General features: G+C 36.1%; 1 long non-coding RNA gene across 1 annotated transcript; it reads left to right on the top strand.

Annotated features, from left to right (window-relative positions):
- The first annotated feature begins 265 nt into the window (after positions 1 to 265).
- LOC109157100 lies at positions 266 to 1,941 on the top strand. Its single transcript, XR_002050175.1, has 2 exons — positions 266 to 311; positions 646 to 1,941. It is a non-coding gene; the product is annotated as an uncharacterized LOC109157100 (long non-coding RNA).
- Positions 1,942 to 9,126: the final 7,185 nt, after the last annotated feature.

Here is a 9,126-nt window from a genome sequence, read left to right as displayed (position 1 = left end):
TACGAAAGAGCACCCTACTTTTTTTTTTTAAATTTATCTACGTACTAAAATAAATTGAAGTGAAGGGGCGAATTGAATAGTATAGTGTAGACCTTCAAAAAAAAGAATAGTATAGTGTAGTATAGTTATCGTATGGAGTGGGTGTAGGTTAGCGAAGAGTCAAATGTGTTCTCACGAGTCACGTGCAACACAACAACCACTACACACCAACTTCACACTTCCCCCCTCCATAAATATATGGCCAATGAAGAGCAAAGCCACACCACAATTAAGCAGCTAGCTACCTAAACCTCTGTATCAAGAAAGAGAAGGTGAAAACTATTCTCCTTCTTCTTCTTCTTTTTTATTTTATTTTTTATGGGTGGTGAAGAAAACTCATAGCCAATTCCTGAGAATGTGTATTGGGTAAACCTTACATCTAAAGATGTATACTGGGTAAATCTCGTCTTGTGACTTTAGTTAGCAAATAGTCACAAGGAGGTAAACAAGTATTGGTTAGCAATAGCTAATCAGTTCAAACTAATAGGGCTGGAATTCGAATTTGTGACCTTGTATCTTTAGCTAACCATCATGGTTGGGGTTTACCCTCCTTCTTTATCCAAGATTAATTATATTAATTTTGACATTTCTGTTTCATTTTGGCAGAGACAATATATGAGAAACTGTTCATCCAGTAGATCCTCCGACCTCCGGTGAGTGGCTTCCGTGCTATGCTTGTGAAGTGAGCAGTCTTTTTGCTGTCCACCTTTCTTTCGTTGTCTGTTCGACCTTTGAAACTACACTGTATTCCTAATCTAATTACATGCAACCATCTTAATTACCCACTTCAGATCTGTTTCGTTTCTTTCTCCAATTTCTATTTAGTTTAATTTATGCTTAATAAATTCTATATACATACAGTAACTATCTTACCTTTAGTTAATTGTGAAGGACTGGTAGTTGGTACCAAATACTCTACTTTTATCGTATATATATATATCATCATCATCAGATCATATCATACAGGTTTATCTTATCATTTAGGGCCGGTGGGAGGGTCCCAATTTTGGTTGCATTGCCCTCAATCATTTAGGCCGGGCATATATATATATATATATATATTGTTCTGTTTATTATACATAACAGATATTCCATGGTCATCTATGTATAAGAATATTTTATTTATTGGATAATGGAGTACATTATGGGTATTGAGATTGTAAAATTACAACAAATTTATAGGAATTCATTGCAAAATATATAAGAATATAGTATAGTATAGTGAGCATCTATAGTGTTAGTGTGAAAAAGGGAACATGATTTAAAGGTCAAACTGACGACGAATGTGAGGTATAACAAGCAAGGACTGCTAATTTGCCAAGCTTTGCATGGAAACCGACGCCTATGTATCAATATAATATATTCAAATGATGCCGCACAGATATGATCCAACATGTATATTCCATAATATATATGTTAGATGCCTGCAATTCAACAAGGTATGTAATTCTTCCCTTATTTTGCATATTATTATATCGCCACCATGTATCCCATCCATTTTGTTTCTGATACATGTAATACCCATGCGTGTGATTTTGGTTCAATTCGTTACATATAATTATTGTATATTATTATAATATTTGGTGACATTAAAATGAATATCAAAATTGTAATTTTAATGTTTTTATTTATTTATTTATTTATTTATTTTTATTCTAATGTTTATTAAGCGTAAATACTATATTTCACTTTCCATACACAAGTCTACTACTTCAACAGGAAATGCTTCTCAATCGTATTGTTGTTAAGAATACGAAGGGATAGACACTTTTGTTTTTTTGCGAAGAGCGAGGGAAAATCGTAGTAGTCCGTACTCGATCGAGAGTATACATTGGATAAATCTCATTCATGTGTAATAACTCACAAAATACACATTTAAAAAAAAAAAAAACTCACAAAATTCAGAAGATATGTATAGGTAAACCACACTAGGAAAAACATGTATGACAGTCTAAACTAAAAGATATTGGCAAAAATCAGCAAAAGTGAATTTTAGACAATGAAAACGACCTATTGACATTTTTGATTTGAACCGGTCAGTTATCAATAACCTAGACTGATTTATTTCTTTGTGGTTATCAGCTAAGATCACAAGGATCGCAGAATTCATCACTGCACGTTTACACCTTCAAGTAGTTAAGCTAGTGACGGCAGTTTTTCACATCACCTCAAATAAATATTTAGGTAAAAATTTTGAGAGCATTTTCCGTAATTTGTTTTTTTTTTTTTTTTCCCATTATCAATCAAGGATTTTCTATGATACTCATTACATGCACCAATTAAGGGGGAAATGATTACCGACATGAGTTGACAGTATTGTCGAATCAAATATTATAACATTGGAATTGGCTGAAACGAATAATGATTAGACTTAAATTGATTTGGGCAAAGTAACAAATTAGTTGAATCCAAAAATTGGTGTTCAACTACCAAATTGGGTTTGATGATCATTTGCCAACAGAGGCTGATGAAGTTCAGTATGATCAGGAAGCCAGTCAAGAATTGAAGGGTTGACATTTATGTAATTTGATAGGGTAGTCTTTTGTTTGAATTGATTTTCTTTAATTTCTATATTTTATTGTTTTAAGATTCTTATTTTTTTTTAACTGTAAAACATAAGTCAAGTTGCTGAATATAAATGACGTTTCTCGAGTACTTTGTTGTACTATTGTAGATGAAATAATAATAATAATAATAATAATAATAACAATAATAATAATAATAATAATAATAATAATGTTTAAACTTCTTCAAGTCTCTTTTATCCACAAAAAGATCGCACCATACAATTTCTACAACAAATATTTTGCATTTATTTATTTTTTAATCGAAATGATAAAAATATATTAATATGAGAAACTGTTCTATACATTGAGACCAACAGATAAATTTAGTATAAAGGAATTTAGCCAGCACAAAAAAAACAAGAAACCATATTTGCCTATGGCAAATTATATTGTGGACCGCGGTCCACATTGTATTGTAGTCTAGGTATCAAAACGACGTCGTTTTGTTTAATGAAAAGAAACGACATTCGTTTCGCGTCGTTCCGCAAAAAGTAACTCTATTATTCAATTTCATTTGGTATACACTGTAATTTCATTTCGATATAACTACAGTTTCATTTGATATTATACACTCAAATATGCGAAAATGTTATTTAGTTTCATTTTATATACATTATAGTTTCATTAAAACACAACTACAGGTTTATTGCACAATACTTTTTATTATTATCATAAGGAAGGGGGATACCCTATATATACACGCTATTGCGTCAATAGAGGTTTGAACCTTATACCTCCCACTTAGGGGAGCAACTCAATACCAGTGGACTACAAGCCACTTGGTTCCTTGCACAATATAATTGCTGTTTGCCTATACATTAACAGATGATCAAAAGAATTAGTAGAAAATTAAAAAGAAAAAAGAAAATAAAATAGCTTCTAAACAAGAGAATGCAGAGTTATTCTTCAAAGCACGAAAATATCTTGAGACTTCTCCAATTATCTCATTGTCAAAACTATTAACTCATGCATTCAACTTTGACCGTAGAGAACTATTATTTGTTTTAGTATAGTCCTCTATCATGCTCCAAATACTTCCAATAAGCTGTAAGGGAGTCAAGAGAGAATCATTAAAAAACTTTGCCTTCTTATCTTCCACAACCACCAAATCGTAAAAACATATTTTGTAACGCATTCATCATCACTTCTCTAAAGTTGATGTGTAATTCAATGGTCACAATTGTCAATAAAAAAGAAATTTCTATCAATCTCTATATTTGTCAATGCCGAAACTTGCCTAAAGTAAGCACAATCACATAAGATGTGTAGTTGATTCCCCTTCCTCATTGCATAATGAACAAATATTACTTACATTTGTCATTCTTTTAGTCAATTCAATCTATCTCCAGTTTGAAGGGCATCATCATGTTTAAATCTAAATTAAAAGATTTTTATTTTCAATGAAATGTTAAACCCCCACATGATTTTCCATGATTTCTTGTTCAAGTTGCTTGAAGTTGAGGGATTTGACATGTTATGTAAGTTATGATGGATAATGCTCCGGTATGTCCTCTTCGCACTAAATTCCCCTCATTGCTCAAAATGTCATATCAATTTGTCTTCTTGTCCTCTTTTTCCAATAGGAATTTTGAAGATTAAGTTAATATTACCATTATAAAACTCTATTTGAATCGATTTTTTATTCCATGATAAGTGCCAAATATACTATGTTTTGTGAGATATTTGGTAGACATTTTATGCTTTATTTGGAGTCTTTTGAGCTTATTATATGCTTAGAATAGCTTAATTTACATAAAGTTAGGAATAAGGACTAATTGTGGTTACATTTGTGAAATATATACGAAAACAATGCCATTTCAAGGGCACTTCGGCGACGTCTCGGAATGTTTATCATATCTCAGCCTATGAGTGTTCAAATGAGGTGATTCAAGTGACATTGCAACGGAAACTAAAAGGGCTACAACTTCGCTAGAGATCATAAAGTTAACTTGCATGCTCATGGAGAAATTGGCAGAAAGTTGTGCTCAAGCTTGTACGCGCGTGACGAACTCGTGCATGGCTCCGTAAATCAGCCTTAATGAAGGATTGAATGCTATATAAGCTCAAGGGATCAAGTTAGAAAGGGGGATAGGCCGGATAGCTTTAGAGATAGTTTTAGATAACTTTTTAGAGATTTACTTTGTACTTTAGCTCTTGTAATAAAGAGAGGAGTTCTCTTAGGGATTTTAGGTCTCAACTTGAATTGACAACTTGATTCCTAGAGTTTGGAGAATTCTTGCTTTGCAATTGCTTTCAATTACAATTACTTGCTTTAAATTACTGTCACTTGCTTTCAATTGCTTTCATTTGCTTTTAATTACCTTATCATGTGTTCATCTACAGTCCTTGCTAGTTATGCATATGTGACAATGTATGGTTAATTAGTTCCTTAGGAATTTAGATTAGGTTTACTTGTTTGGATGCTATGATGCTTTGTATTCCAATTAGGAAGTGACTTGATATGGACACAAGGTGTTTTATAAAATGCCTCTTCCAAGAATTAAGGTTAATGCGTTACACTACTTCCTATACTTAGAACTATTCTATGGAATCCAAGCAAGGAACACCTACCTAATCCAAGTCCTTTCATCCACATTGCTTATTTTACTTGCTCATTACTTACTTGTCTACTTAGTGATTGTTACTGCTATGTCTTGTTATTGCACTCATGTTTTTGTATCAAGTGCTCCGACCTAGCTTGCTATTGCGATTGTGCTTTTGTGCTTAACCGTACACCATTCAATTCACACGACCATTCTTAGAGAATGAAATCCCAGGAAAGCTTCACCTTCCTCACACTTCTTTCCACCCCACGCTTACTACGATTGTCAAAATGGCGTCGTTCCAGGGATGTCAACGGTTTTGAGTGTTGTGTTCATCTTGGGTTGAGTATGTGTGTGGGAGAGCTCGTGCAAATTTCTAGACATCTTTGCACGTAAGGAAGTATGATCCTAGAAGTAGCGTGCAACTTTCTGGAAGTTGTGACACGAGGGTTGCACGAGTGTGCATCCTTGTGTGCAACGTTTTGAAAGACTATGCATGATGGCCTACACTAGCATACATCTTGGCATGCAACTTTCTGAAATCCTTACACGAAGGCATGCCCGTGCGTACGGGAAATAGAGTAGCTCGTATAGAATGCTGGACTTTTGGGCTCTTGGATGCAGACACAACATGGTTTGGTTTGGTTGGATGATCTACATGTATTCCTCTTGAGGGGCCATTTCACATTCTCTATCTTTCTTTTATTTACCATTTACTTTTTTATTGGTTTTTTTTTTTTGTTTGTTTGTTTGTTTTTTTTTTGTTTTTTGTTTTGTTTTGTTTTGTTTTTTTTTTTTTTTTTTGCATTTTCATTAGTATAGTCAAGCATTTTAATTCCTAGTATTGTTTGTTTCTATTGGTTGAATAGTGAATAATATCCTTTCTAACTTCCCTTACATTGATAGAGCTAGTTGTGAAGCCGTTAAATGCACCACTAATAATGTTAAAGGCCTTACTGGTTTTTGGAGCAACAAGCTTGTTCGGGAGGATCGAATTTGATTTGCAAAGTCAACTGGTCAGGGAGCTTACCTTGGAAAACATCCCTTCAAAAAAGTGTTGGTCCCGATAAGGGTTGGGAGTGAGTTTAGGGGGGGGGGGTGTCCCACTTTTCTTAAACTTAATTAACAAACTAAACCTTTAAAGATAAACTAAAGCAGCGGATTAAAACAATTATATAAACATAAGGAGGTGTCACCGCCCACGGTGACTACACAGGCTATAAAAGGAATCTAAAAGAGTCAAACTTAAAGTACTACAACCAAACTTGGGGAACAAAGCCCTGGTGTTCAATACCATCAAAAGATAAGATAGTCAACTACAAATCCAAAATATCAAAAGAGTTTAGACTACAAAGCTATCTAAGCTAATCTGGTCTAACTCGTGTTCTCTTTCTTACGAACTGGGCTAACCTGAAAGGGGTTAACACACAACAAGTAGAAAAAAAAAAAACCCGTTAGCACGAAGCTAAGTATAACGCCACTCAACCCTGTAAAGTAATACAGTATATTTTTGGAAAATATTTGTTTCACATTCATAGATCAAATAACTTAATCACTTAATCATACTTGGCATTAACTTCTAGATGCGTGCATCCTAATAACGAATAGGCATGCTTATATAACAACATCACAGCACAACCTCAAACTTGTAAACAAATCTAAAGCTTTCTCAAGTACTCAACAATCTCATGCTTTCTCATATAATCAAATAATCAATCTCATGCTATCAAATATCTCATAAGCAATCTCATGCTATCTAATATCTCATAAGCAATCTCATGCTACTAATCATGCAATCTCGTGCAAGACATATAAGTCATAAGCAATCTCGTGCTACTAATCATGCAATCTCGTGCAAGACATATATCTCATAAGATGATGCTATAGTATAAGTATAGATATACATATACACTCTTTTGTAAAAAGAATATTTTTTTGTAGAGGTTTCTTAGAGCCAAAGATGACTCTCTTTGCTTCTTCCTTTCTTAGAGTCTCAGTGACTCGCTTTCTTAGAGTCTCAATGACTCGCTTTCTTAGAGTCGCAATAACTCGCTTTCTCTTTACTCGTGGGCGAGGCACGACTTCACCATAATGTGAATGAACCTATTGGGTTCGGCGTCTAGCCGGCCAATCTCTCATCCCGCCCACATAACCAATCTCGTGGTTCCAAAACTCAAACTCTGTGGAATCAGGTATCGAACTATCAGTGTGGACACCCTTGACCAGGATTCCAAGACTGGCGGGCAGTTTCCAACCTTGTAACGTGGGAACGCGCCGTGTTACATGATATCGGATCGCAATGTCCGTTTCTTTCTCTTTTACTCCGAAAGGACATAGTCCCAACGGGTCCTCTAAAACAAGATTTTCCTCACAATAGATACATATAGATATCACTCATACAACTAGAATCATGCAACACTTATCTTATGCAAATATGCACATAATTTCTCAACACATTCTCAATATGACAAGATAATGACTTTCCAAAATGGATATGAGTTTTTGGAAAATAATACTTAGGCTCACGTTGGCCACTTATGCATCTTTGAAAACATGATATGCTCAAAATGCAACTCACTGTAAAACATGCTTCTATTTCTATTCATTGTGAAATCTCAATAATTCAATAAATCATGCTTGTTAATCATAACTTGACAAATCTTCTCAACAATCACTTAGCAATTATTTAACATGCACTTAGAGCTCAAAATAAACAAAGGAACTCATTTACTGCAATTTAACTTTCCAGATAGATATGCTCTGTATACTTCATCATTTAGAAACTTGGCAAGATTCTTAGTAAATCATAGTATACACTTTAGGCATGCTTTTGTAACTAAACTCAACAAATAATAAACATACTTCTCTATTATCAATCAAATATTAACACGCTCAACATTTAGATAATCAAAGTCTGATATGCTCTTAATCTCATTCACTGGACATACTACTACAACCAATTCATTTACAAAATCTAGCACAAAGGACTCATTTCTTCTCCAAATTCAACGAAATCAAAGCCAAAACATGCATCAAGACGGCCCCGAGGTTCCGAGCCACCAGGGCCCGCGACTCTTGGTCCAAAACGACACGTAGCTGAGCCATAAGGGCCCGACCACTACACAACTTCTGCTTGGCGGAGCTCTTGGCGGGGCTTGGGATGACCCTCCTTCTAGCTCCGCCCTTCCACGGCTCAGGGCCACGGCCTTCACCAAGGGCCGTGCCCTGGGGCTGCCTACTCACGGGCTGGCCAACGGCTCCTGCCTAGGGTCGTTAGCTAGGCCCGTGAGACTGTCTGGTGTACACTGCCTTATGCACCAGATGATCTCTTTCACCTTTAATCAAGCTCCAAGCCAAGCATTCGATTCTTGAGCTCACTCCCGAGCTAACCACTTTAACGAGGAACCCTTATTGTTGCCCTTGCCGACACCATGTCTATGCCAAAGCTACTGGAGCTTCTCCGTACGCACTGCCGGCGGGTCGATCGTCCACCGCTAGCCGGCGTCAGAACCACCACTGCTCGCCGGTGCTACACGTTGCCAGAGAATGGAGCTAAGCCATCCACCACCAGATCGGCTACGGGTCTCGCCGGATCTACTGTTACACCGCTGGAGAGAAGCTGCTCGCCAGAGGAACTGCTGCCTCCCCGTCACCCTACTTCGCCGGTTGAGTTTCACCTCTGCCACTACTGCTGCTATGCCGAGAAGGGAGGACGAGAGATCAGACGGGGTTTCGGGGTCTGCTTTGAGAGAGAAACGAGAGAGAGACCAAGGAGATTTGGCTGCTGAAGTTTTCTTTCTTTTGTTTGAAGATAACACACAATACAAACATACATAACTTATTTCTGGGAAGAAGATGGTGAAGGCACTGGAAGAAAAATGGCTTGTTATTGATGGCTGTGAAGAAAATATAACGAAGGGCTGCTGATCTGTTGCCGATAAAGAGAGAGGCGAGAGGCAGAGATGAGAGAATTGAAT

The sequence above is a fragment of the Ipomoea nil genome, unplaced genomic scaffold, assembly GCF_001879475.1.
Source record: "Ipomoea nil cultivar Tokyo-kokei standard unplaced genomic scaffold, Asagao_1.1 scaffold0298, whole genome shotgun sequence".
NCBI lineage: Eukaryota > Viridiplantae > Streptophyta > Magnoliopsida > Solanales > Convolvulaceae > Ipomoea > Ipomoea nil.
The sequence above is the reverse complement of the archived record's forward strand: the minus strand, read 5'-3'. Positions and strand labels throughout refer to the sequence as shown.